Genomic DNA, 24,567 nt, shown 5'->3' with positions numbered 1-24,567 from the left:
TCTCCTTGTGTGTCAGCCTCTGCTGGCTGCTCCTAAGGAAGACTTCCCTAGTGTTCAGAAAAATATTACTTTCACTGATGTGACCATAATGAATTGAGCTTCCATATGTTTTGTTCTTTGAAAGAGGTCACGTCCAAAAAGCAAAGGTAAGAGCCAACATTTAGTTGAAAGGCTTGAATTTCACATTAAGCTTGAATTTCTTGGCAACAGTGAAGATAGATCATCAAACTCCTGAGTCCATGTGAGCATTTATCAAATTCTGTTTCTTCTGTCCACTTCCCAACATTGATAGACTAAACCCTCATTTCTCACAAGCCCCTCAAAAAATGCCTTGAATCTTGGCTGTTCCTCATGATGCTGTTTTACTGGTACTGTGTATAGTTCCTCTTGGGAACCCAGTGGTTCTTAGACATTATCCTGCATCAGAGTCACCTGAGGGACTGTTAAAACATAGACTGTGGGACCCACCCCCAGAATTTCTGATGCAGCAGGTCTGAGGTAGGGCTGGACCATTTGCATTTGTAAAAGGTTCTCAGCTGTGGCTGTTCTCCTGGTCTTGAGACAGCACTTTGAGATCCACTGTTCCACAGGTTCTAACTGAGGACACTGGAAAGGCAATATAGTCCCTGTTTGTGAACCATGGACCTGGACAATGATTACCTTTCCAGGAGGCAGAGCACAAGCATAGACATTTGCAACAGGAGCTTTAATTTCCTTTTCCTCTCAGGCAAGTGTCTTGGAACAGAAAGCAACAAGTTCCAAGAGGAAATGAGCCTGCACATATCCATTCAGTCTCAATCAGTGTAAGTATTAGACCATCTCTGAATCAACTAGTATCAAGTTCAGTGGGATATGACAGCAAAAACTCCAATAAAAAGTGGCTTAAAGCAGACAGAAGTTTGCTTCTCTCCTATGAAGTTCAGAGGTAGACAGTCCAGAAGCGGTGCTGTGGCTTTGTGGTCTTTCTGAGGACTCAAGCTTTTATCTTTTTGCTCCTCCATCTTTAGCAAGTGAGTTCTAGTCTTGAGGGCACCCTAAGCTCCAGGGCCCCTGGAGCTCTGGATGTCACTGGACTTAGAAGCAAATGGGAGAAGGCAAAAGAACTCTTCCCCTTCTTCAGTCATCTTCTTTTAAGAGGCCTATATCTGCTTACATCTCATTATCCAATGTGTAGTCACATGGCCACACCTCACTGCAAGGCAGGTAATGCAGTGCAACCTTAATAACATTGGAAGGAAAGAAGGGATATTGACCAGCAAAAAGTAGTTTGTGTCATAATCTCAAATCTCCAAATCTTTGGGCAGTTCTTAGTGGTGAGTTGGGTTCATCCAACACCTGTGGAAAACCAGAGTCATATGGCTGTATGTTTGTCCTATTTTACTATATTGGGAACGAACTCAGGAATACAGTCTCCAGCCTGGACCACAAAGCCCCCCTTATCAGAAGTAGGCAGCTGTGTTTTCCCACACATTGAAACCTAGTCTAGTCTCAAGGGGTGAGAGCATGCCTGCACAATTTCTGGTAGTCTCTCTCTTATGGCTGCAGTTCTTGAGTGGATTCTGTGCCTTGGTGGTTTCTACATCAAGTAGTCTCTTTTTAATTTGGGGGATCCTCAGAGTAGTGATGGGGGGGTTGGGAGGGATAAAGGTCTTGTAATTTCTGACTGTCAGTTGCCTTCAAATGAACTCATGTAGATGCTCTGAGCCTCCCAGTGTTGTTACACTGTGCCCTTGTGGATAGCCCATTGCAGTAGTTATTCTGGTGTGAACATGGAAATTCCCTCTGCCACTGTCCTGGATGCAAGGTTGTAAATTCTGTGGGTGAAACCCAGTCACCAAGAGCTCTTCCATATGCTCTTTCTAGGCCAGAGAGGCAGTCCTTAGCAGATGGCAGAACTGTACAAAGACATCATGTGTATCCATTCCAATTCATACAGGCTCTCAGCTGAATGGGGTTTTTGCCGTGATATCTCAGCTTCAGTCAGCAAATCTTCTATCAATGCAATGGGGAGGGCCCTTGTTCTGACCCTCAGGGCCCTCTCAGGACCACCCCTCTCAGTCACCCTCTTTCTCTCTTCCCTTTCAGAAGGCCCCCACTTGCACTGTATTGTATTCTAGCTTCTTCTCCCTCACCCCAGGTCCCTCCTCCCCTCTGCCCCTGATGTAAACTCAGTCATGGCTTGGGGCGAGTTCTTGAGCTTGCACTCTTGGTGCCCTTATCTTTTGGGTGGCCCCAATACTTGAGAGTCATCTGTAGTGTTCTCCTTAACCCTCTTGAGACACTTTTTCCATGGACAAAAGCATCCATTCCTATGATATTAAGCCTAACTTCTATTAATAAACCCAACTATTCACCACTAGGAGCAGCTTTGGCTTGGGCAGTAAGTACCATGGAGAGAGCCAAGTGAACCTTGGGTCCAGCACCACAGAGAGTTCCAAGACTGTACCTACTTGGCAGTTTGTCTGATCTATTTTTATCTGATATGAACAAAGGCAGATTTAGGTTTTATGAAACTGGAAACTCATATAATTTGGGGAGTCCTCTTTAATACAAAATGAAAAATTTTTAATTAAAATTAGGTATAAAAATGAGGGATTTTTTGAATGAGAAAAGTTGACAACTATCATAAACATTATGAAATCCAGAAAAACAACATCATCTTTGTATTAATTACTCTCTGATGGTTTTTGCCTACTTGTTTTGGTTGCATGCTCTTTGATCATCTCTTTATTAGATGACAACATTTATATCATTTTCTATTCGTAAAATTTAAATGTAATTTAGTCACATAGTTAATAAAAATGTGTGTTTTATTATTGAACATTTGGACTCAGCACCGATGAAAACAGAATCCTCCAATTACAGTTTTACAGATATGATGACTGGAAGATTGTTTTCACAGACTAGCACCTGGCTCCATACACATCCAACTTTGTTTCTTCAGCACTGTGCACATTGCCAGGCACTGTAGGACATTTTAATATGATGATATGATATGATCTCTGGCCCTCTCTCTGCCTTTGTACATAATGCTGAGTGAACAACAGGAGTATTCCTGGAAGGACATTGTAATATCACTGTATAATGAAGCAATGGCACACACTCATGTGAAACCCACTGAACCAAACTGAGTGTCTGTCTAACTTAACCTCCCCTCCGTTGGATCCCCAAAGTGTTCATGGCAGTTGAGTGCTACCAAGCATGTAAGAAGCTGTGGTAGAGGAGATGTTAGGGTGGAGAGATGCTGCAGGCTTATCCAATTTGGGGCAAATAATTTACTTTTCCAAATTTTCCAAAAACTTAAGATCTTGTGAACATACTTCTGAGATCCAAGTGAGAGAGAGGGGCTTGGAAAGTGCTGGATATGACCCACGTTTATCTATTTGTCATCACAGGAAGATATTTTTCAGTTTTACAAGACTTAAGCCTGTAATGCAGAGAACCAGAGATTTCTGAGGTCCCTGTTTTCAAATGATATCCTGTGCTCTCTGGAGCATTCAGGTCACTCTTTGGATGGGTGGCTGTTACCCCTCCATTCAAGAATCTCATACTGGGACCTGACTATGTGGTAGAGGCACCGAGGGCACAGTTTGGCATCAATAATGAACCAGAAACATTTTGTCCTCACAGTCAGGTGGAGAAGACTAAAATAAATCAACCAGGCATGGTGTGTGATAAGGTATAATTAAGGTATTAAGGGATCCGTGGGTTAATAAATATTTGTAATTGCTGCTTCAGCCTCCGTTGCCCTGAGCTCCCTCCAATAATTCCCTGATTTTGTTTTATGGAAACTGCCCACTTCATGATCAAATACAAGGTTTGGGTGCCTACACTCCTAGCCTCTGGGTTGGGCCCAGATAAACAAGCCAGGCCACATGGCCCAGAGTGACTATCTCTGGGACAGGCACACAGGTCATGTGAGGAGTCTATTTCTAGGGTTTCTGGGAAAGAGGGATTCCTCTTTTGTGAGGAAGCTTATTGGAGAGACACCCTCTTGTCCCCTGGAAAGCATGACATGAGAATGTGAGGCTGGCAGGTGCCACAGTCATTTGCAATTATGAGAGAAACAACTGGAGCTGTTCAGAGAACATGGTAGGGATCTTCAAGATGAATCAGACAACAGGGGAGGCAGAGGGGAAGGAAATGGGGTCCTTGGCATTATCATTGGAACCACTTGATCAGGCCTCACCTGAAGGCTGATTTACTCATGGACTTTTCTAGGGACTGATGGGTAGGAGGGTTATTTGAATGGGCAAGATATGGAAAAGGCATCCTTTTATCATGAATTTTTAAAATAAATGCACTAAAGTGCAGAGACCAATACAACAAATTCTGTGTCCACCCCAGAACTAACAATATGCTATTATGCTTGATTCAAATATTTTAATTTTTTTATGAAAGAACACATGACAGATGGAATTTGGTCTCCATTGTGGCATTTCTCAATTTGATTTCCCTCCCTCTCCCCTTCTGGAGGCAGCCACTAATGAGAACTTAGTATGTATCCATGCCATTTATGTTTTTGTACTTATACTAAATATCCATCAACATTATTTAGTATGTGTGACTGTGTGCTTTTAAGTTCCATCAATGGCATCACACTAGATCTATCATTCTGCCTTTGTTTCCTAAGTAATTCTATGTGCTACTTATTTATTCATACTTGTACATTTGCATCTAGATGATTCCCTTTTAATTGTATAATATTACATCATAGAAACATGCCAGGCATAGTCATTGTCCTCCTTGTGGAAACGTATGTAGTTTCCATTTTGAACTTATTCCAAACAATGTCTTATGAAGATCTGGTTATTACATGTGCAGGAGTTTCTCTAGACTTAGAATTGAAAGAGGTGGATCCAAGGGTGTGAAATTTTCGACAATTCTCAGAGAAGAAGAAAGGAGAGGTGAATAGCATTTCGTTTTTACTACTAAGGGATGCCTCACTGTGTTTCTATTAATGCTTATCATTTTTTTGCCTTAAATTCAATTTTGTTTGATAGTAATATAGTTGCAACAGTTTTCTGGCTAATGTACACATGGTGTTATCTATTTCTACCCATTCACTTGCAATTTTTTGCCTCTTTATTTTTTTAACTGTGCAATGACATACAGAAGTTTATTCAGTTTATACAAGTAATTTCTCAGATTTATAAAGTAAAAAGCTAGACTTCCAGAGGAAAAATTCCTTACATTGGTATCAAAATATCTTCTAGCCCCCATAAATAATCTGCAATCACTTGATAGAAAAAATTTCCACAACCACATAGGTCATGCAGACTTTTAAAATGCTATTGTATTCAGTTTGTTTCAAACTGAGCAAAACAATGCAACTTTTACTTCTTTACACATTTCAAAATTGTACTTATATTAATGTTCCTTCTCATTTCAACTCATCCCATTACCAATAAAACAGGAGTGAGATAAGAGAGGAGAAGACCCTTGAGTGCTTCTAATTTTCCTTGAAATAAACTAATAATTCATTAAAATTTTAAATAAGTCATTATAAGGATAATAAAAGCCTCAAAGACTTTTTAAAATAAAATTATACAGTAAATAAATAAGCATTCAAATGTTAGTAACCTAACAGGCCCTAATACAGCTTTCAGATAGTTTCATATTAGCAGGGAAATATTAGCACAGAAAAGAAGTTTCCCAAGAGGGACTCATTTTAAACATAAATCATAGCTTAAATTACTACTATATAGGTTATACGGAGCAAAGACAGAAAGAATGAATGTTTTCCTCCATTCATGAACTGTGTAAGGCTACGTTACGAAGTCAGATAATGGACTGTAAATCACCTACCATATCGATCAATCATGTTTATTTAAAGTTTTCTTAACATTAGACATTTTTAATGGGGGTAGGAAAAAAGTAAACAACCATTTCACTTCTTCTGTTCTTCTACTCTAGCCACACAAGCCAGTTGTAATGGATGATACAGGTTTCAGCTGCAATTTGTAAAATATCCCAAGAGTTGCCATAGTCCCAGGAACCAGAGAAAACTGCCACCCACAAATAACATACCAAAGTAAACATAAATACAGTATGATTTTAATTTTTTTCGTACAATCCCAGACAGCCTCAAATAATTTTATAAATACCTTATCAAAAAGGAATTTAAAAAGTTATCAAAACTATTTAAAACATTTAAATGCAGAGTGCTCAAATTTCCTTCCATCAGGCCAGAAATCATCACAAAAATTATGATCACAGTTATAAGCAGAATGAGTGGAATGTTTAAGTTTAGGACAACCAACCCCATGAAACTTCTAAAAATGCAATCATTTACTCAAATATGCTGTAATTAGAAATGGCGATAATATAGGAAGCAAAGCTAAGCTTGCGAGTGAAATTTCTAGAGGCTGATGGAAACCATCTCATCCCATATTGCAAATGCAAAAAGAAAAACAGTCCTTATAGAGTTAAGAGTACTCTGGTCATTGTTGTTCATTTGGTCCTGCAAGGTGTTAACCACCTTCACTTCCCGTGTCACAAAATTAGCCACAGGAGGAGCCGATGGATCTTGTTCATTATGAGGACTGGTTGGCTTTTCAGGTACATTGGATCCTCTTCAATTAGGAGGACTCAGTAGGAACAAGATCACTGCAGTCACCAGTCAGGCCATCAAGATCACAGTATCACTGATGCCATTATCATCACAGGGTCCTGGTCATTCTTGCAGGCATCTGTGTCTGTGCAGCAGAACTGCGGCTGCCACAACAGACTGGTCGGCCTTCTCATCGCATATTTATGAGAACAAACATATTCATAGGGATCAACCCCACTTTCTGCCATGATTACCCAGCTTGATTTTACTTGACTGTTTAAATACTTCCGGAGGCTGGGAAGTCCAAGATCAGGGAATTGGCAGATCTGGTGTCTGAAGAGGACTTGCTGTCTGGTTCATAGATGGAGCCTTCTCACTGTGTCCTCATATCTCTTTATATTTTAGATATATCTTTTCTACATATTGCTGAAAAAATTCTTTTAATCCAAACTGATAGCCTGTGTTTAGATGGGCGTAATTAGTCCATGGTTATTCACTGCGACTGAGAACATTTTGAACTTATTTCATTATCTTACAGTCTATATGCCATGCCTTTGTTTCAACTCTCCTTTTTTTTTTTTTTTTTGCCTTCCATTGCATTATTTCCCTTCCCTTCCTTTTACTGATATGGCAAATATACATTCTATTCTAATTGTGTTGTTTACCTTTGCAATTTTAACAAAATACCTAATTTTATGTTTTTCCATAAAACTTTAAAGTTGATCATCCTTCTTGCCTTCTCCAAAACAAGATACATACTTAAGCATGTGTAACTTTCTCCAATATTCACATTTCCAGAATCTGTTATTGTTGTCTACTCTTTTAGACACACCTTATTTAAAATTCTAAATATACTTATTATAATTGTTTGTAGTTTGAGCTTATTGAGCTCTATCAATATACTTCTTTGCTTAAAATATTTGATTTCTAATCTTCCCTTCTTGTCGAAATGAATATTTTAAAGTAGATCTGTGTAGGGAAGAAGGCTCCGTCTTTATAGGATTACGTTCAGAAAGTGGCTATGTATTTCAGTTTGGCAGCTATTTTGTTTCAGTACTTTTACACTATGATTGCTACTGACATTGTTTTTGAAGATAAAAATAGTCTGACACTTTTTTTCCTTCTTTGGTTGCCTTTAAGCTTGGTCTTTATTATTGATGTACAGTTTCATTCTTACCCTGCTTGGCACATGTTATGCTTTTGCCAATCTGTTCATTCAAATCTTTAATTCTGGAAAATTCTTTACCCGGATATATTTGAATGATGCCAGTTGACAACAGAAATCTAGGGTGTGGATGTAAGAGGAAACCAGTGGAGTATAGTGACAGGGAATCCAAGAAAGAGTTTCTAGAAGGAGAGGACAGTCATTTGGATTAAATGCTGCTAATGGTCTATGAAGAGTGGAACGGAAACCAACAGCTGGTTGAGAGGAAGGTGGCTGGGTCATCTCTTGCCCCAGGCTTGAGAGAAGAAGGCTTGAGGGTCTCCATCCTTGGCTTTGACTGGGCATCCCCAGGACTGACTGGAGCCCTATCCCTGTTTGGAACCTCACACTCAGCTTGGAGGAGAAGTCTGCATACCCTGTAGCCTGTGTGAGACCCAAGCTGCACTAAGCCTCTTGGCAACACCAGGCCTGAGTTTGGGCCTGGCATGCAGGGTAGTGTTATATAAACCAGAGTAGCTTTCCCCAGGAGGGTCCTGGATTCATTCTGGCTCCCCAGGGGTTGTAGACCTAGAAGTCATCTGACAGTGGTGAGACAGGGAACTGGTTGGTCCTTTTGCAGTCCACATTTATCTTCGCAGTTAGGGGCAGGCTCCACACCTTTAGGAACCAGGGGGCCACTCTCACCAAAGCCCAGGCCTCATCCCAGGCTGCCCCATGGCTCCAGAGCTGAGAACTAGGCAGCAGAAATGACTGGGTGAGGAAGAGCTGGCAGCTGGCTTGGAGCAGGATGGCTCAGTTGGGGGTCTTCTGTTGCCCCTAGGATCCACTGGGAGTGGCCCCAGGGTTGGTAGAGGCATGGAGAGTTCTCCCATGAAAGTCCAGTCCTGATCCTCATTCTCACTTCCTGGGAAAGGAGTAAGCAGGTTCCAGGCCTCACACTCAAGCCCTGGAAATGATGGAGTGGCAGTAGAAAGGCCCCTCCCTGGGAAAGGGACCTGGCAGTTTTCAGTCCTTATTTGCTCCCAATGTGTCCGCACCTGGTGGGTTCTTGGTTTCGCTAACTTCAAGAATGAAGCTGTGGACCCTCACGGTGAGTGTTACAGTTCTTAAAGATAGTGTATGCGCCGTTTGTTCCTTCAGATGCTCAGATGTGTCTGGAGCTTCTTCCTTCTGGTGAGTTCATGGTCTCGCTGACAGGAGGGAAGCTGCAAACCTTTGCAGTGAGCGCTACAGCTCTTAAAGGCAGCGTGGAGCCAAAGAGTTTGCAACAGCAAAATTTGTTGCAAAAAGCGAAAGAACAAAGCTTCCACCACTGTGGAAGGGGACCCCAGCAAGTTGCACCGGGTGGATTGGGCAGCCTACTTTTATTCCCTTATATGGCCCCACCCACATCTTGCTGATTGGTCCACTTTACAGAGAGCTGATTGGACCATTTTGACAGGGTGCTGATTGGTGCATTTACAAACCCTGAGCTAGACACAGAGTGCTGATTGGTGCATTTACGATCCCTTAGCTAAACGTAGAAGTTCTGACTCAAGAGCCCAGCTGGCTTCACCTAGTGGGTCTTGTATTGGCGCCGCCCCACAGAGTTGCCTGCCAGTCCCATGCCCTGCACCAGCACTCCTCAGCCCTTGGGTGGTTGATGGGACCTGGTGCCACAGAGCAGGGGGTGGTGCCCATAGGGGAGGCTCGGGCCTCGCGGCAGCCCACCCGGGGCCGGGGGGAGGCTCGGACATGGTAAGCTGCAGGTCCCGAGCCCTGCCCCGAAGCTAGGCAGCTGAGGCCCTGCAAGAATTCGAGGGCAGTGCAGGCCAGCACCCTCTGCACCCCCTCACTGCCCTGGGCCGGCAGCGCCAGCTGTCCACTCCCTATGCGGGGGCCCGCGGAGCCCTCGCCCGCCAGAACTCACGCTGACCCACGAGAGCTGCGCGCAGCCCGGGTTCTCGCCTGTGCCTCTCCCTTCACACCTCCCCGCAAGCAGAGGGAGGCGGCTCTGGTCTCTGCTAGCCCAGAGAGGGCCTCCCACAGTGCTGTGGCGGGCTGAAGGGCTCCTCAAGCACGGCCAGAGTGGGCGCCGAGGCTGAGGAGGCGCCGAGAGCGAGGGCTGCTAGCACATTGCCACCTCTCTCCAAGACACAATTTTGCTGGAAAGCAGTCCTCCCACCAGAGTGAAAGGGATACAGAAGAAAGGATTAGGTTGAGAATGGAATGATTTCTATCTTTGGGGGGAATTTAAGGAAACACCACTCTATGTCGCCCACTCAAGCAATCAAAATATCAGACCCAGCCCTGGTCCTCAGAATGTCCCCATCTTCAGCTTTGACTGGCCCCCCAGTGACTGGCTGGAGCCCCATCCGAACCACATACTCAGGTCTGAGGAGAGGTTTGCATGCCCTGTGGCCTATGGGAGGCCCAGGCTGCACTGAGCTTCTCAGCAACACCAGGCCTGAGATTGGGCCCGGCCCACAGGGCAGTGTGAAAGGAAAAAAAAAAAAAATGCTCGGGACCTCCAAATCACTGGCTGAAAAGTGAAGCTGGGAACTGGGGCCAAACTTGTCTCATTTTATTGCTAAATGAGATAGCTACAAAGATGTAAGGAAAAACAAACAAACAAACAAACAAACAAAAAAAACCAAAAAAAAACACAACTCCCTCCCTCCCTCACAATTTGATTTGCCCACTGGGAAATTCCTTGTGGGGCCCCAGTGTCTCAACCCTAAAACAATTCTGTTGAATTTCACCCCGACAAAGTACACTGATAGCTTCTCTTCATAGGAACGGGACAAAGAACAGGACTCAAAGTCATCCCTCTGCTCCCCCGAGACAAATGCATACCTGATTGCTTCCTCTGCCCTATGTTTATTTTATCTTCTGTAAAAGCGCAGATCCACTGAGCTAGATGAATGCATAAGTGACTGTTCCTCTTCCCCCTCTCGCATAGAGAAAAGCTGATCAGATTCATAAGAATGCGACTGTTTGCCTCTTACGTACCCACACCTTTTAAAAATGTCTTCCTCTTTCCCCATTAGCTGCCCTTTCCCCTCTAAATATTGAAGTCCTCAAAATCATCTTTGGAGAAAGGCACAGACCTGTCTCTCGGGCATGTGTCCTTAACCTTGACAAAATAAATGTCTAAATTGAGACCCATCGCAGGCACTTTTTGGTTTACAGCAGCAAACCTGGAAGCACAGAAAGGCAGATCCCAAGCAGAGAAACACTTACAGCAGGCCGTGACCCAACCACAGTCACTTAGCGTGAGTGGCGGGTGAGGCAACAGACAATAGAACATGTCTGAAACTCAGAGCCACTTCCTCCCCCAACCAAGCTGCCCCTCAACAAGTTCCCCATCTTGGTTTCTTAGGGCAAAATTCAGCGTCTGGGTCTGCACTGCCCTCTTCTGGTCATTCGGTTGTTAACACGAGCAGCTAAGAGCTCCCCTTTGGAAATAGCAGGAGTTCTTCCCAGTTTCGATTTTTCTGCCAACCAGGCTTGTTTCCACACAATGACTCATAAGTGAGATAATGAGGGGCAAGAACAAGTTAAAATATTTACTATAATTTACATTTGGAGGAAAAACTTTAGTCTTACATTGCCTGTAGAAAGAATGTGACCTACAGAGGATTTTGCAGTGGTTTAACCCTTTATATTTCTTTTTGATAAAGCACACATTTACTTTTTTTTCTGATCATACAGAAAATTTATTCCTTGAGACCACATAAATGTAAGAAGCATGGCTTTGGTGTCATTTAGAAAGTGAACATGTGTCTAAGAATTTTCACACTAAATTGTAAACACTAACATAACTGATCCATCCATCTTCGGCTTTTCATTGAGATACTAAGTCCATTCATCCGATGCTTTTGAGGACATGAAAGTTAAAGAGATAAGAATCTTGATCCCAAGACGCTTTATTGTTTTTAAGAAAGTTAGTAAAGACTCTAAAAGCAGGCAAACAGGGAAATGCATCCTCGCAGAAGCTGATAGTGCCAGGACCAGGTGCCTTCCCCAGTCCAGCAGCTGCAGGTTGGGTTGCTAAGAGCTTACCCTGCCCTCTTCTGCAGACAATTGTTGGCAGATTCCTGAGGGGTAACACTACCCCCTTCACCCTTCTCATCCAGGGTGGCCAGTAGCCAGTGACTGAGGGGTGTAGGGGTAACACCGCCCAGCCGCCTTGTCTCTGGGTGGGACAACCTCTATGGTTCACATCAGTGCCTCCTGCTGAATCAGCATGAGGCTGATTCTTCTGAGGCCTGGCTCCTTCCTCCACCCATCCCTGCTTCCTCACTGCCCTTGGGTGTCTCCCAGTGCACTCCTTCTGTAAGTTCCCTGCTCAAGGATCTCTACTTCAGGCTCTACTGCTACAGAATCTAGACAAAAACATGTGCCATCAACAAGGCCCAGAAAAGATAAGGTCCAGTTTCAGGATTAGGGAAAACTTGCCTTGAAGGTCAGGTTAGATCTGGGCATGGAAGAACTGTTCATCTAGCCCACTGACACATATTGACTGAGTGCCTTCAATGAGCTGGGCACTCTTCCAGGCCTTCGGGCATAGCAGCAGATACGACAATCTTGTTATCACTGGCACAATAATTCTAGCAGAGAGGGAAAAAAACAGGAAATGAACAATGGAGAATAAGATGAATTCAGTTAAGTTCCTTTCTTTTTTTTGGAGACGGGGTCTCACTCTGTCCCCCAGGCTGAAGTGCAGTGACTGGATCACAGCTCACTGCAACCTCAACCTCCTGGGCTTAATTGATCCTCCCACCACCTCCTGGGTAGCTGGGATACAGGTGTGCACCACCACACCCGGCTAATTTTTATTTTTATTTTTTGTAGAAATGGGGTTTCTCCATATTTCCTAGCCTGGTCTCGAACTCTTGGACTCAAGTGATCCACCCACCTCAGCCTACCAAAGTGCTGGGATACAGATGTGCACCACCACACCCGGCTAATTTTTATTTTGTGTAGAAATGGGGTTTCTCCATATTTCCTAGCCTGGTCTCAAACTCCTGGACTCAAGTGGTCCACCCACCTCAGCCTACCAAAGTGCTGGGATCACAGGTGTGGCTACTGTACCCGGATAAGTTATGTTCAGTAGTGAAAATAAAATATGGCAACCAGCTACTGTCACCAGACCCATTTTCCTACAATTCTCCAAAAACTTACCCTTGAGAATTTAGGTGATTCATGTATCTAGTTATAACCATTGGAACCTTTCTCCTGTCATAATTCTTCATCTCCAATGGTGCTGGCTCGGTCAATGTCAACTTCCATTGAGTTCCTGCTGAGGATACTCACTTTAAACCATGGCATTGACCACCAAACATTTTTCAAATACTTACTCTACAGTCTGTATTTGGGGCCTGGCACAGTGGCTCACACCTGTAATCCCAGCACTTTGGGAGGCCCCAGCAGGAGGAGCCCTTGAGCTCAGGAGTTTGAGACCAGCTTGGGCAACGTAGTGAGACTTCATTTTTATCAAAAATTAAAAAAAAAAAAAAATAGTCGGGCGTGGTGGTGCATGCCTGTGGTCCCAGTTACTTGGGAGGCTGAGGTGGGAGGATCACTTGAGCCTGAGAGATGGAGATTGTAGTGAGCTGAGATTGCAGCACTGCACTCCAGCCTAAGAGACAGAGTAAGAGTCTGTCTCAAAAACAAAACAAAATAAAACAAAACAAGGCAAAGCAAAACAAAACAAAAAACAAAACCCAAAATAAATCAAAGTCTGTAGTTGGGATCTTGAAGCATTCTCTGGGCTTTCCATATAACATTACAACCATTGAAGCATTTTGTTTGGGTTCTGGACTCACTGCAGAGAGGCAGCCTTCTAAAGCAGTGGTTCTCAATCTTTTTGGCATCAGGGACTGGTTTCATGGAAGACAATTTTTCCACGGATTAGGTGGCAGGAGGATGGTTTTGGGATAAAACCATTCAACCTCAGAGCATCAGGCATTAGATTCTTGTAAGGAGAATGCACCTAGATCCCTCACCTGCACAGTTCACAATAGGCTGGAGCTCCTGTGAGAATCAAATGCAGCTGCTGATCTGACAAGAGGCAGAGCTCAGGCCATAATGGTTGCTCACCTGCCACTCTCTTCTGCTGTCTGGCCCAGGTCCTCTGGTCTAAAGGACCAGGGATGCTGTAGTCCCTGCCCTTGCTGGCAACCAATACCTGTGGCTGCCCGAGAGGTGCTCCTGGGACAAAGGAACTGTGCCTTTGAGAGAGCCCAGGGTCGATGCATCCTGCATAGCTGCTCTCTTGATTCCATTCTCTGTGCCAATGTCCTGCAACCACACTGTCCTTTGATCCCATAAGCCTTCCTAAGGCCTGCAGCCTCAGGAGAGAAAATGTCCTTTTTTTTTTGGCCTATAAGCCTGGTGGCAGGCACGCGTTTTATTCATCTTCCTATGCCTCATGGGCACAGCAAAATCCCATTACACAGGCGTTAACCAGTGAAGCTGGTGGAAATAAGTGAACTCCAGGGTCTTCCACAATGCCCATTTGCCCTTTCCTTCTTAGGATCCCAATAGCCAGGCCAGAATCCTCTCTCTATTCAACAGGCCTCTAGCTTTCCAGCCACTGTGCCTGGGTTCAGCCTGTTCTCCCGCTCAGAGGCTGCCTGGTAGAACAGAAAGGAATCCCAAAGTGTGTAACTTTGGGCAAATGGCTTCTCCACAGAAATCTTGCATACAGTGTCCAGCTCCTGTCAGTATACAGTAGGTGCTCAAGATACTTCATTCTCTAGCTCTCCACATTACAATAGACAAAATGTTTGTGGCCCCCTCTCCACCTAAATTTGTATGTTGAAATTTAACTGCTGCTGAATGGTATTAGGAGGTGGGGCTTTTGGGAGGCAATTAGGTCACGAGGGTGAAGCTCTCATGAATAGAGTTAGTGCCCTTATCAGAGAGACCCCACAGAGCTCCCTTCCTCCTTCCTGCCTTCTGAGGACACAGAGAGAAGACGGCCATGGATGAGTCAGGAAGTGGACCCTCACCAGACACCTTGATCTTGGACCTCTGCAGGCACCTTGATCTTGGATTTCTCAGTTTCCAGAACTATGAGAAGTGAATTTCTGTTGCTTATAAGCCACCTGTTCTCTAGTATTCTTTAAAGCACCCTGAATGATATCCGTCTTCCACCCAGTCCACTTTTGAAAAGTCTTCCTTTGTTCCCATAACCTAACAGCCCACCTTGCAAATCTCACCCCCTCCAAAGAGGCTCCCGTGGTTACTCTGATGCAGACTGACCTTAGAGTTGAAGTTATTTTTCTCTAATTTGTGTGGGATAGGATCTTCCTAATGTAAGACTTAACAACTCTACAAAATTGAACATTCCTTTTTTTAACACTTGGGTTGTCATTAAGGCTTTTCCAAATATTCTGATCCTTTTCTTTCAGGGAATAGAGTTGGATGACTTTGGCCTGAGGTCCCTGAAGTTGGGTGTGACCATGTGGCATGCTGTGGTCAATGAACAGCAGAAAGCTGAGCCACTTCGTTGCTGAAACACTAAAAACCTGTGTATTTGGCACGCTCTTGTTCCCTCTGCTGGAGCAAAGAGCAATGTGCACATGTAATTTGAGCCAGAAATAACCTTTTTCAGCACAATGTAGCTTGACTGTTGTACCTAGTTTACTCTCCTGAGATGAAATTGATAGTATCTATGTGTCTGTATATGTGTCTGTATGTGTATGCATATATATTACTTATTTTTTCAAAGGCATTATAATGATATAACTACAATATAAAGGAGAAAGAGGGAGCATTAAATTGTAATGATCTATATTCAATAAGTAAATGCTCTCATCTGAAAACACAAGGAGGCATAAGGAAGTAGATGCTTGTACCTACAAATCTCTTTTTTTTTTGAGACAGAGTCTCACTCTGTCTCCCAGGCTGGAGTGCAGTGGCACCATCTCAGCTCACGGCAAGCTCCATCTCCTGGGTTCACACCATTCTCCTGCCTCAGTCTCCTGAGTAGCTGAGACTACAGACACCCGCCACCACACCCGGTTTGTATTTTTAGTAGAGATGGGGTTTCACCATGTTAGCCAGGATGGTCTCAATCTCCTGACCTCGTGATCTGCCTGCCTCGGCCTCCCAAAGTGCTGGGATTACAGGCGTGAGCCACTGCGCCCAGCCTTGTATTTACATATCTCATCACCTTAATGCAGCAGTTGCAAGTGCAGACTCTTACCCATGTGCCAGTGACCCAAAGACCACTGTTGTCACTGACATGATTACCCGAAAATATGAACATGTTAGGAAAGTTTTTGACACGAGAGAGTTTAATCCTCCCTTAATTGGCAAAGCAGTTACATTCCTGGGAAAATGTGGTGGATTTGAAACTATCCCCCAAATACTTTGTGTTTAAGTATAAACAGGAGTTGTATTCTTTTTTTTTTTTTTTGAGATGGAGTCTTGCTCTGTTGCCCAGGCTGGAGTGCAGTGGTGCAATCTCAGCTCACTGCAACCTCTGCCTCAAGGGTTCAAGCGATTCTCCTACTTCAGCCTCCCATAACCCCTGTAGCTGGGATTACAGGCGCGTGCCACCACGCCTGGCTAATTTTTGTATTTTTAGTAGAGACAGGGTTTCACCACGTTGGCCAGGCTGGTCCTGAACTCCTGACCTCAGGTGATCCACCTGCCTCCACCTCCCATAGTGCTGGGATTATAGGCTTGAGCCACCGTGCCCTGCCCAGGAGTTGTATTCTTGATCTAGGTTTAAATGTAAACCTACACTTGGCCTAGGTTTTAAGTAAAACCCTACATGTTTTTGCCTATGTAAATTAGGTCTGTTAGGACTCTGGAAAGTTGTGCAGGATATGGGACAGTTCTTTCTAGTGTGACTTGCCCCGAATACTGCAAGACATCCACCATCCCTGACCCTGCCGGATAATGCAAGTCACACCCCAGCTCCAACTATGTTGATGATGAAAAATGCCCCCAGTATTGCCAAAATGGCCCTTAGAAGCTGGTTTTTCCCTTCCTGAAGAGCACCGAAGCCTTTTTGAAGGATGCCACCTATGTGTCGTCTGAATACCTAATAGCACCCGGCACAGAGCTGGGTTGAAGGTAGCTTCCTGACTCTGTTGAACCAACTCTTTAAAGTCGATTCTGTTAAGCCGGGTTTGTCTTGCCAGCACATGATGAAGGGTTGTTCCTATGGACTGAGCCTCCAGGATTCTATCTGTGATGGCAGGACTGGGGCCCATGACATAGGACAGCACAGTGGCACCCCAAGGGCTGGATAACATAGAGATGCCCTCCAGGCCAGCACCCTCAAGTGCCATGGATATTTCCAGAGCATCCCTAAGTTTCCCTCATTTGGCTGAGAGCTCATCCACAAAGCCTTTCCCTACTTCCTATGATGATCTCTGGGGTCGCCACCTCGTCAGTGCCTTCACAGCATTCCCTGGAGATGGCGGTGCGTGGCTGGGCTGGTTCAGCTGAGAACAGCTGTCCAAGCGGAACAGGAGAACAATGGAAGCAGTACGTATTCTTGGCTGCTCTGGAGAGAATGGTGTTTCCAGCTTCTGGCGGCCCTCCCCCTCCAACACAGCATACCTGGCTGACCTCCAGCTTGGCCCTGGAAGGGTTTCCCTCTTCCCTTGTTCTCCACAGCTTCATTTGAGAGCAGGATTCAGGAGAATTCTCCTCCACCAGCAGCTCACTTCCTGTTTGCGTCATTCGGAAAGCCAGGCAAGATCTGGGGATAAGTAATCCCTGCCCCCTCATTTAACGGCTCTGAGGATTTTCTAAAAGGCTGATCAACAATCTGATTTCTGGGGACTCTGCTCCACTCTCTAACTTCAGAAAGCATGTTGCATTGTGGCCCTCGAGTGGGCATCCTGCCCTTAGAGTTCCCGTCTCTTACCATATCCTAGGTCTCAGCTAGGTGGCGGCTTTCCTCTGCTTCTGAAGGTAAACAATAGTAGCAGAGGGTAGAAGAAGCCAGCTGTTCCTTGCCCTCAGGCCTCATTTCTAGGGCTGGCACTCCATGATGGCAAGAGGCATTATCTCTGGCAGACAGCAGAGGGTGGCAGGGGACTGAAGATCTCATTTTGCCCATTTATGCAATTCCTCTCCGGCCCTAATCTTATTTCCTGTCATGTTGCCACCTTCTGCCTCTGTTCATATTTGGCTTTAGCACACGGCAGACGTTTAGTACATAACAGACATTTGACATTCTGCAACTCTGCAAGATGTTCAGTTTTCTGATTATTGAATACCTAGGCCTTCTTAATGAGCCTGAGCCTCATTTCCATTCTCATTTCAGGTAGGCCAGCTTGAACCAAACCCTATTGCTTTCATAAAGAAGCTTACTAGAAAAATAAAGAAATGGGAGAGGCTATAGTGTGTAGGGATTTACACTGCATAACAACACTTTAAAGAAATTGAGGAAGTGATTACTGTAAAAGTCAGAATCATTGTTAATTAGGGCGGCAGAGAATGGACTGTGGGTGGCCTGGAAAAGTTCCATTTCTTGATTTGTGTGCTGGGCTCCAAGGGTATTTAGCTTATAATAATTCATTAAGCTATGCATTTTTGCATACTGTGTATATATGTATTTATTTTCCAGTAAAAAGTTAAACAATCCAATCAAAAGGCAGAGATTGTCAGGCTGGATTAAAAATCATGACCCAACTTTAGATTCTAAGAAACAAGCAGGTTGAATGTAAAATAATGGATAAAAAGATGTAGCAGGTAAACAACAGCCACAAGTGGAAGTGGCTATAGATATGCACCTAATACTGAAACATCAAAACACACCAAGCAAAATGTACAGAAATGTGAGAGAAAGATAATTCAATAATCGTTGGATACTTCAGCACCCAACTCTCAATAATAGATGGAACAACCGGACAGAAGATTGCTGAGGAAAAAGAAGACTTGAATAATACTACAAAGCAACTAGATCTAACAACATCTATAGAACATGTCACTGAACAACAGAATATATACTCTTCTCAAGTGCACATAAAACATTGTCCAGGAAGGACATATGCTAGGGAATAAAATAAACATCAATACATTAAATAGGGTAGAATAATAAAAAGTGTGCTCTTCAGTCACAATGAATAAAATTAGAAATCAATAGCAGAAAAAAAACAGGAAATATTACAAATATGTAATAATACTCCCCAATAACCAATGAGGAGGAAATAAAAAAAGGATTCAGAAAGTGGTTGGGCGCAGTGGCTCACACCTGTAATCCCTGCACTTTGGGAGGCCGAGGTGGGTGGATCACCTGAGGTCAGAAGTTCAAGACCAGCCTGACCAATATGGTGAAACCCTGTCTCTAGTAAAAATACAAAAATTAGCTGGGCATGGTGGCGCATGCCTGTAGTCCCAGCTACTCGGGAGGCTGAGACAGGGAGAATTGCTTGAACCTAGGAGGTGGAGGTTGCAGTGAGCTGAGATCACACCACTGCACTCCAGCCTGAGTGACAGGGTGAGATTCTGTCACAAAAAAAAAAAAAAAAAATTCAGAAACTACTTCGAGGTAAATGAAAATAAAGATCAATATACCAAAAATTTATAGGATGCAGCTAAAGCAACATTTATAGGAGAATTTATCATCGTAAATGTCTATATTGAGAAAGAAGAAAAACAAAAAAAACTTGTATGTAAATGTTTCAAGCAGCATTCTTCATAGTAGCCCAAAATGGAAACAACCCAAATGCCATCAACTGACAGATGAACAAATGTGCTACATGATACAATAGATTGTTATTTGGCCAGAAAAGGGAATGAAGTACTGATACCTGCAAAAGCATGGATGGATCTTGGAAATGCTATGCTAAGTGAAAGATGCCAGTCACAAAAGAATATACATTATATGATTCCATTCATGTGAAATTCCAGAACAGAGAAGTCTACAGAGACAGAGGTGGAATAGTAATTACTTAGGGCTGAGAGAGGATGGGGGTGGTGGATACAGGGATGATTGCAAAAAGTGTGAGGTTGCATTTTGAGTTGATGAAATGCTCTTAAATTGACTCGGGTGATGAGTGCAAATATCTATGAATATAGTAAAACCATTGCAGTGTACACTTTAAGTGGGTGACTTGGTTGGTATCTGAATTACATATCAATAAAGTTTTTAAAAAGCTAAAAGTGTTTAGAAACATTGTTGTAAGTACCTCTGAATACCCGAGTAAGACATATTTGGGAGGATCTGTAAATTCAGATTTAACCAATATAATGATATTAAACATTAGAAGTTTAGTTTTACTCATCTTTATCCAATGTAAACTGTATTTTATACTAATATTATAATAGAATAAACTCCACTTTTTATATTTAATGTCTTCATCATTTTCTAATATTTCAACTCAATTTTTGTAATCAGCTATTTTAAAAGTCTGTATACAATTTCAAGGAGTGAATGTGCTAAAGTTTATGTAATAATTCTCCCTATCTCCTGTAAAAAACTGTCAAACCATTTTCCAAAGTGGTTGTACCATTTTGCACATCCACCTGAAATACATCAGAGTTCCAGTTGCTCTGCATCCTCACCAGCGCTCTGTGTGTTAGCTTTTAAAAAGCTATTCTGGCCAGGCACAGTGGCTCATGCCTGTAACCCCAGCACTTTGGGAGGCTGAGGCAGATTCAAGACCAGCCTAGCCGACATGATGAAACCCCATCTCTATTAAAAATACAAAAAATTAGCTGGATGTGGTGGCAGGTACCTGTAATCCCAGCTACTCCAGAGGCTGAGGCAAAAGAATCCCTTGAACTACAGAGGCAGAGGATATAGAGGCAAAAGAATCGCTTGAACCCCAGAGGCAGAGGTTGTAGTGAGCCAAGGTCAGTCATTGCATTCCAGCCTGGGCAACAAGAGCGGAACTCCATCTCAAAAAAAAAGCTATTCTAATAGGCGTGCAGCAAGATCTAATTATAGTTTTGATTGGCACTTCTCTAATTATGCTGATGAATATCTTTTCATGTGTTTATTTGCTACTCCTATCTTTTTGGCTGTTTACATCTTCTTCCAGTTTTTCTAAGAGTTGACTTATTTGATTTCTTATTGAATTGTGAGAGTTTTTAAAATCCATATTATTTATACAAGGCCTTCATCAGATATGTGATTTACAAATATCTTCCCCCAGTTTGTGGCTTGTCTTCAATATCTTAACCGTATTTTTAGAAGAAAAGACATTTAAAATTTTTGTTGTTTAATTTGTTAACTTTAATTAATTTGCTAATTTTGTCGCAGAGACTATTTTTGTGTGGTAGGAAATAGGGAGATGTTGAAGAATTTTCAGCAGGGGAGCAGCATATTGAAAGAGACATTAGGACAAAAATTGGTTTGAGTGTAGACAACAATATAAATTGAAGTAGAAATAAATCTAGGGTAAGAGAAATTAGCTGTTACAATAAATTAGGTGTGAAATAAATGAGGAAGTTAGGTAAGTATAGTAACAACCAGAATTATACCTTATTAAAATTTCATCTATCTGCTTAACTAGAATCTGCTAATGATTGAATAGATTTTCTTACAGCCAGGGTTACTTTGGATGACTCCAAAGGGAAATCCAGAAACTTCCCTGATCAGCAACGTGAGAAGGCCCAACCTCCTTAATCCTATTTGGTCTGTCCCTCAAATACCCCCTTTAAGAAAATGTGTATCACGGTTTTCCATTCAGTCAGGAAACATAAACTTTTTAGGATGCAATTTAGTCATAATGCTTGTGTCTATTAGTTATTGCTATATCACAAACCACTTCAAAAGTTAGGGTCTTAAAACAACCATCAGCCGGGTGCTGTAATCCTGGGCCGAGGTGGGCAGATCACTTGAGGTCAGGAGTTCGAGACCAGCTTGGCCAACGTGGTGAAACCACATCTCTACTAAAAATATAAAAATTAGCCAGGCATGGTGGTGGGTGCCTGTAATCCTAGCTGCTCGAGAGGCTGAGGGAGGAGAATCACTTGAACCCAGGAGGTGGAGGTTGCATTGAGCTGAGATCGTGCCGCTGCACTCCAGCCTGGGCGACAGAGCAAGGCTCTGTCTCAAAACAACAACAAGAACAACAAGAACAACAACAAAAAAACAAAAACAAAAAAACAGAACCAAGAAAGAAAGAAAAAAAACCCCAAAAATCCAAAACATCATTTACTTAGCTCATGACTCTGAAGATTGACCATTTGGGGTGGGAACAGCTAAGTTCTTCTGGTTCCTTCTGGGTCCTCTACTTGGCTACAGATGGCTTTGTTGATCTTGGCTGAGCTCTCTCAAATGTCCTGGTGCCTTGGCTGGCTTATTGAAGCCCAGGCTCAGCATTAACAAGTGCCTTCCACGGTATTTAATTGGACAAAATAAGTCAAAGGGAGCCCAGATTCAAGGAGTGCATACAAGAAGGGGAATAATCATAGGCATTTTTGCAAACAGTCTACTTCGGTGCTTGTCTTCAGACCTGAGATATGGTCATGTCTGTGACATTCTTGGAAAGAAAAGCATTCTAGAGACCTTTCTAGGAGTTATTGGCAAAGGAAGTATTTATAAGATAAACTTTCATTAAATTCATTGTAGCAGGATCTGGGAATTAGGATCTCAAGGGGAAAGCCAAACTCTTGTTGTTTGCTTCCTATAAGAATAAGAAACAGCAGCATTATCAAGTGCTGTACTTTACTACAAATATTAACCGGCAACAATTGACCCTCTCTGGGACTTTCCATTTAGTTATTTACTGGAAGCTGTTCCTGTAATTTTCAACAGTGCTGTTATCTATGAGATTATTTTTCTTTTAGCTGTGTTGGGTTTTCAGATGCATTAATACAGCTTAATATCTCTTCCTGTTGCTTCTCTAATTAAAAGCTTGTTGGATTTCCAAATAAGAAATAACATACACAAGCACTGGTAATACAGGCTGCTAATAATTGGGAGTAAAACTTCAGCAAGGAACAGCATCAACCAGGCGTGAGGGATCTTATGATCGGGCAAACAAAGAGGCCTAGAAGTCTCAGGGGGATTGCAGGGCAGTGATCTGGCTCTGAGCCGCTGGCCTCCCTGAGAGGGGCTGCTGCAGATGGAGGGCCGCCAACGGGCAGCCTGAATATAATGCATGTGCCCTGTCCCGAGCTGGATGTTTGAATTCTGGGTCTCAGAGAACAGCTAATGTCTGTCTTTCCAATCACTGCCTGTATCCTTTCCTGCTTCCCCAAGTCCCTCATTCCTCTCCTCTTGGCGGCTTTTGCCCTCTTTGGTCCAGGCCGCAGGAAATCTTTCCTCTAGTTCTAAGAATCGGCCACTAGATGGCACTAGCTGTTCGGATTAAAGTGCCTTCCTGCGCTCCACAGGCCCAGGGCGAGGGCAGGCAGGGTCTGAAGACAGCTTCTCTCGGCCACCGTCATTCTCTCTCCCACTTCGCTCTTCACTTCTCATCGCTTCCTCGTTCTATGTAAACATTAGATTCCTTCCAGCAGCGGTGTTTGCGTGATTTCGAAGGTAGGGAAACTGTGTGTTTGGTATGGTGGGGTGCCCGTGGAAGAAAGGGAGTTTGTAGGTTCCACAAGAACCTTAGATGCCCCCTAAGGACACAGATCGAACTCCGGGCAAGAGAAACAGCGACTGCTTCCCTCACTCATGCCATGAGCACTGGCCTCTCAAGAATCCCCGCTCAGCTGTTCTGTAGCCCCTCACACTGTTACTTAAAAAACTGAGTTCTTGGTTGTGCGGTGGCTCACGCCACCCAGCACTTTGGGAGGCCGAAGCGGGTGGATCACTTGAGGTCAAGAGTTGGAGACCAGCCTGGCCAACATGGCGAAACCCAGTGTCTACTAAAAATACAAAACAATTAGCTTGGCGTGGTAGCGGGCACCTGTAATCCCAGCCACTCGGGAGGCTGAGGCAGGACAATCGGTTGAACCTTGGAGGCGGAGATTGCAGTTAGCCAAGATCGGGCCACTGCACTCCAGCCTGGGCGGCAGAGCGAGACTCGGTCTCAAACATAAATAAAGTAGGCCGGGCGCCCTGGCTCATGCCTGTAATCCCAGCACTTTGGGAGCCCGAGGCAGGCGGATCACGAGGTCAGGAGATCGAGACCCATCTGGCTAACATGGTGAAACCCCGTCTGTACTAAAAATACAAAAAATTACTCGGGCGTGGTGGCGGGTGCCTGTAGTCTCAGCTGCTCGGGAGGGTGAGGCAGGAGAACGGCGTGAACACGGAAGGCGGAGCTTGCAGTGAGCCGAGATCGCGCCACTGCACTCCAGCCTGGGCCACAGAGTGAGACTCTGTCTCAAAATAAAATAAAAAATAAATAAAATAAATAAAACAAAATAAAACACGAAAATTGAACTCTTCCTTTTCTCCATCCTCTCACCCTAATCCATTCTTCTTTTTACAGTTTCATCCTCACTGATGTGAATTTGTTGTTGTTGTTGTTTTGTTTTATTTTTTTTTTTTGAGACAAAGGCTCGCTCCATCACCCAGGCTGGAGTGCAGTGGTGTGATCTTGGCTCACTGCAACCTCCACTTCCCGGGTTCAAGCAATTCTCCTGCCTCAGCCTCCCAGGTAGCTGGGATTACAGGGGCCCACTACCACACCCAGCTAATTTTTGTATTTTTAGTAGAGACAGGGTTTCATCATGTTGGTCAGGCTGGTCTCGAACTTCTGACCTCAGGCAATCCACCCACCTCGGCCTCCCAAATTGCTGATGTCACCTTTTCACCCAATCATTTCTGGAAGCTAAAAGCCATCCTATTTTCTTACGTAAATCTAGTGCCTTTTCCAATCTACTACCTTAATGCTCCCTAACTTCATGACCGGCCCCGCCCCTCCCTTTCCTCTCCATTTGTACTGAATAATGGCACTGGTTTTTGGATCACCTATTTGTTTAATTA

General features: G+C 43.7%; 1 long non-coding RNA gene and 1 pseudogene across 1 annotated transcript in view; one reads left to right on the top strand and one right to left on the bottom strand.

Annotated features, from left to right (window-relative positions):
• Positions 1-3,975: 3,975 nt before the first annotated feature.
• On the bottom strand, positions 3,976-11,431 carry LOC119626168 (small integral membrane protein 14 pseudogene; annotated as a pseudogene).
• Positions 11,432-22,772: 11,341 nt separating this feature from the next.
• LOC140709560 (uncharacterized) overlaps positions 22,773-24,567 on the top strand; it is a 97,474-nt gene continuing 95,679 nt past the window's right edge. The window contains exon 1 of the long non-coding RNA XR_012090058.1: positions 22,773-23,169. This is a non-coding gene — a long non-coding RNA (uncharacterized lncRNA). The remainder of the gene's footprint in view (positions 23,170-24,567) is intronic.

Source organism: Chlorocebus sabaeus, chromosome 21, assembly GCF_047675955.1.
Source record: "Chlorocebus sabaeus isolate Y175 chromosome 21, mChlSab1.0.hap1, whole genome shotgun sequence".
NCBI lineage: Eukaryota > Metazoa > Chordata > Mammalia > Primates > Cercopithecidae > Chlorocebus > Chlorocebus sabaeus.
This window is presented reverse-complemented; position numbering and strand designations above follow the sequence as displayed.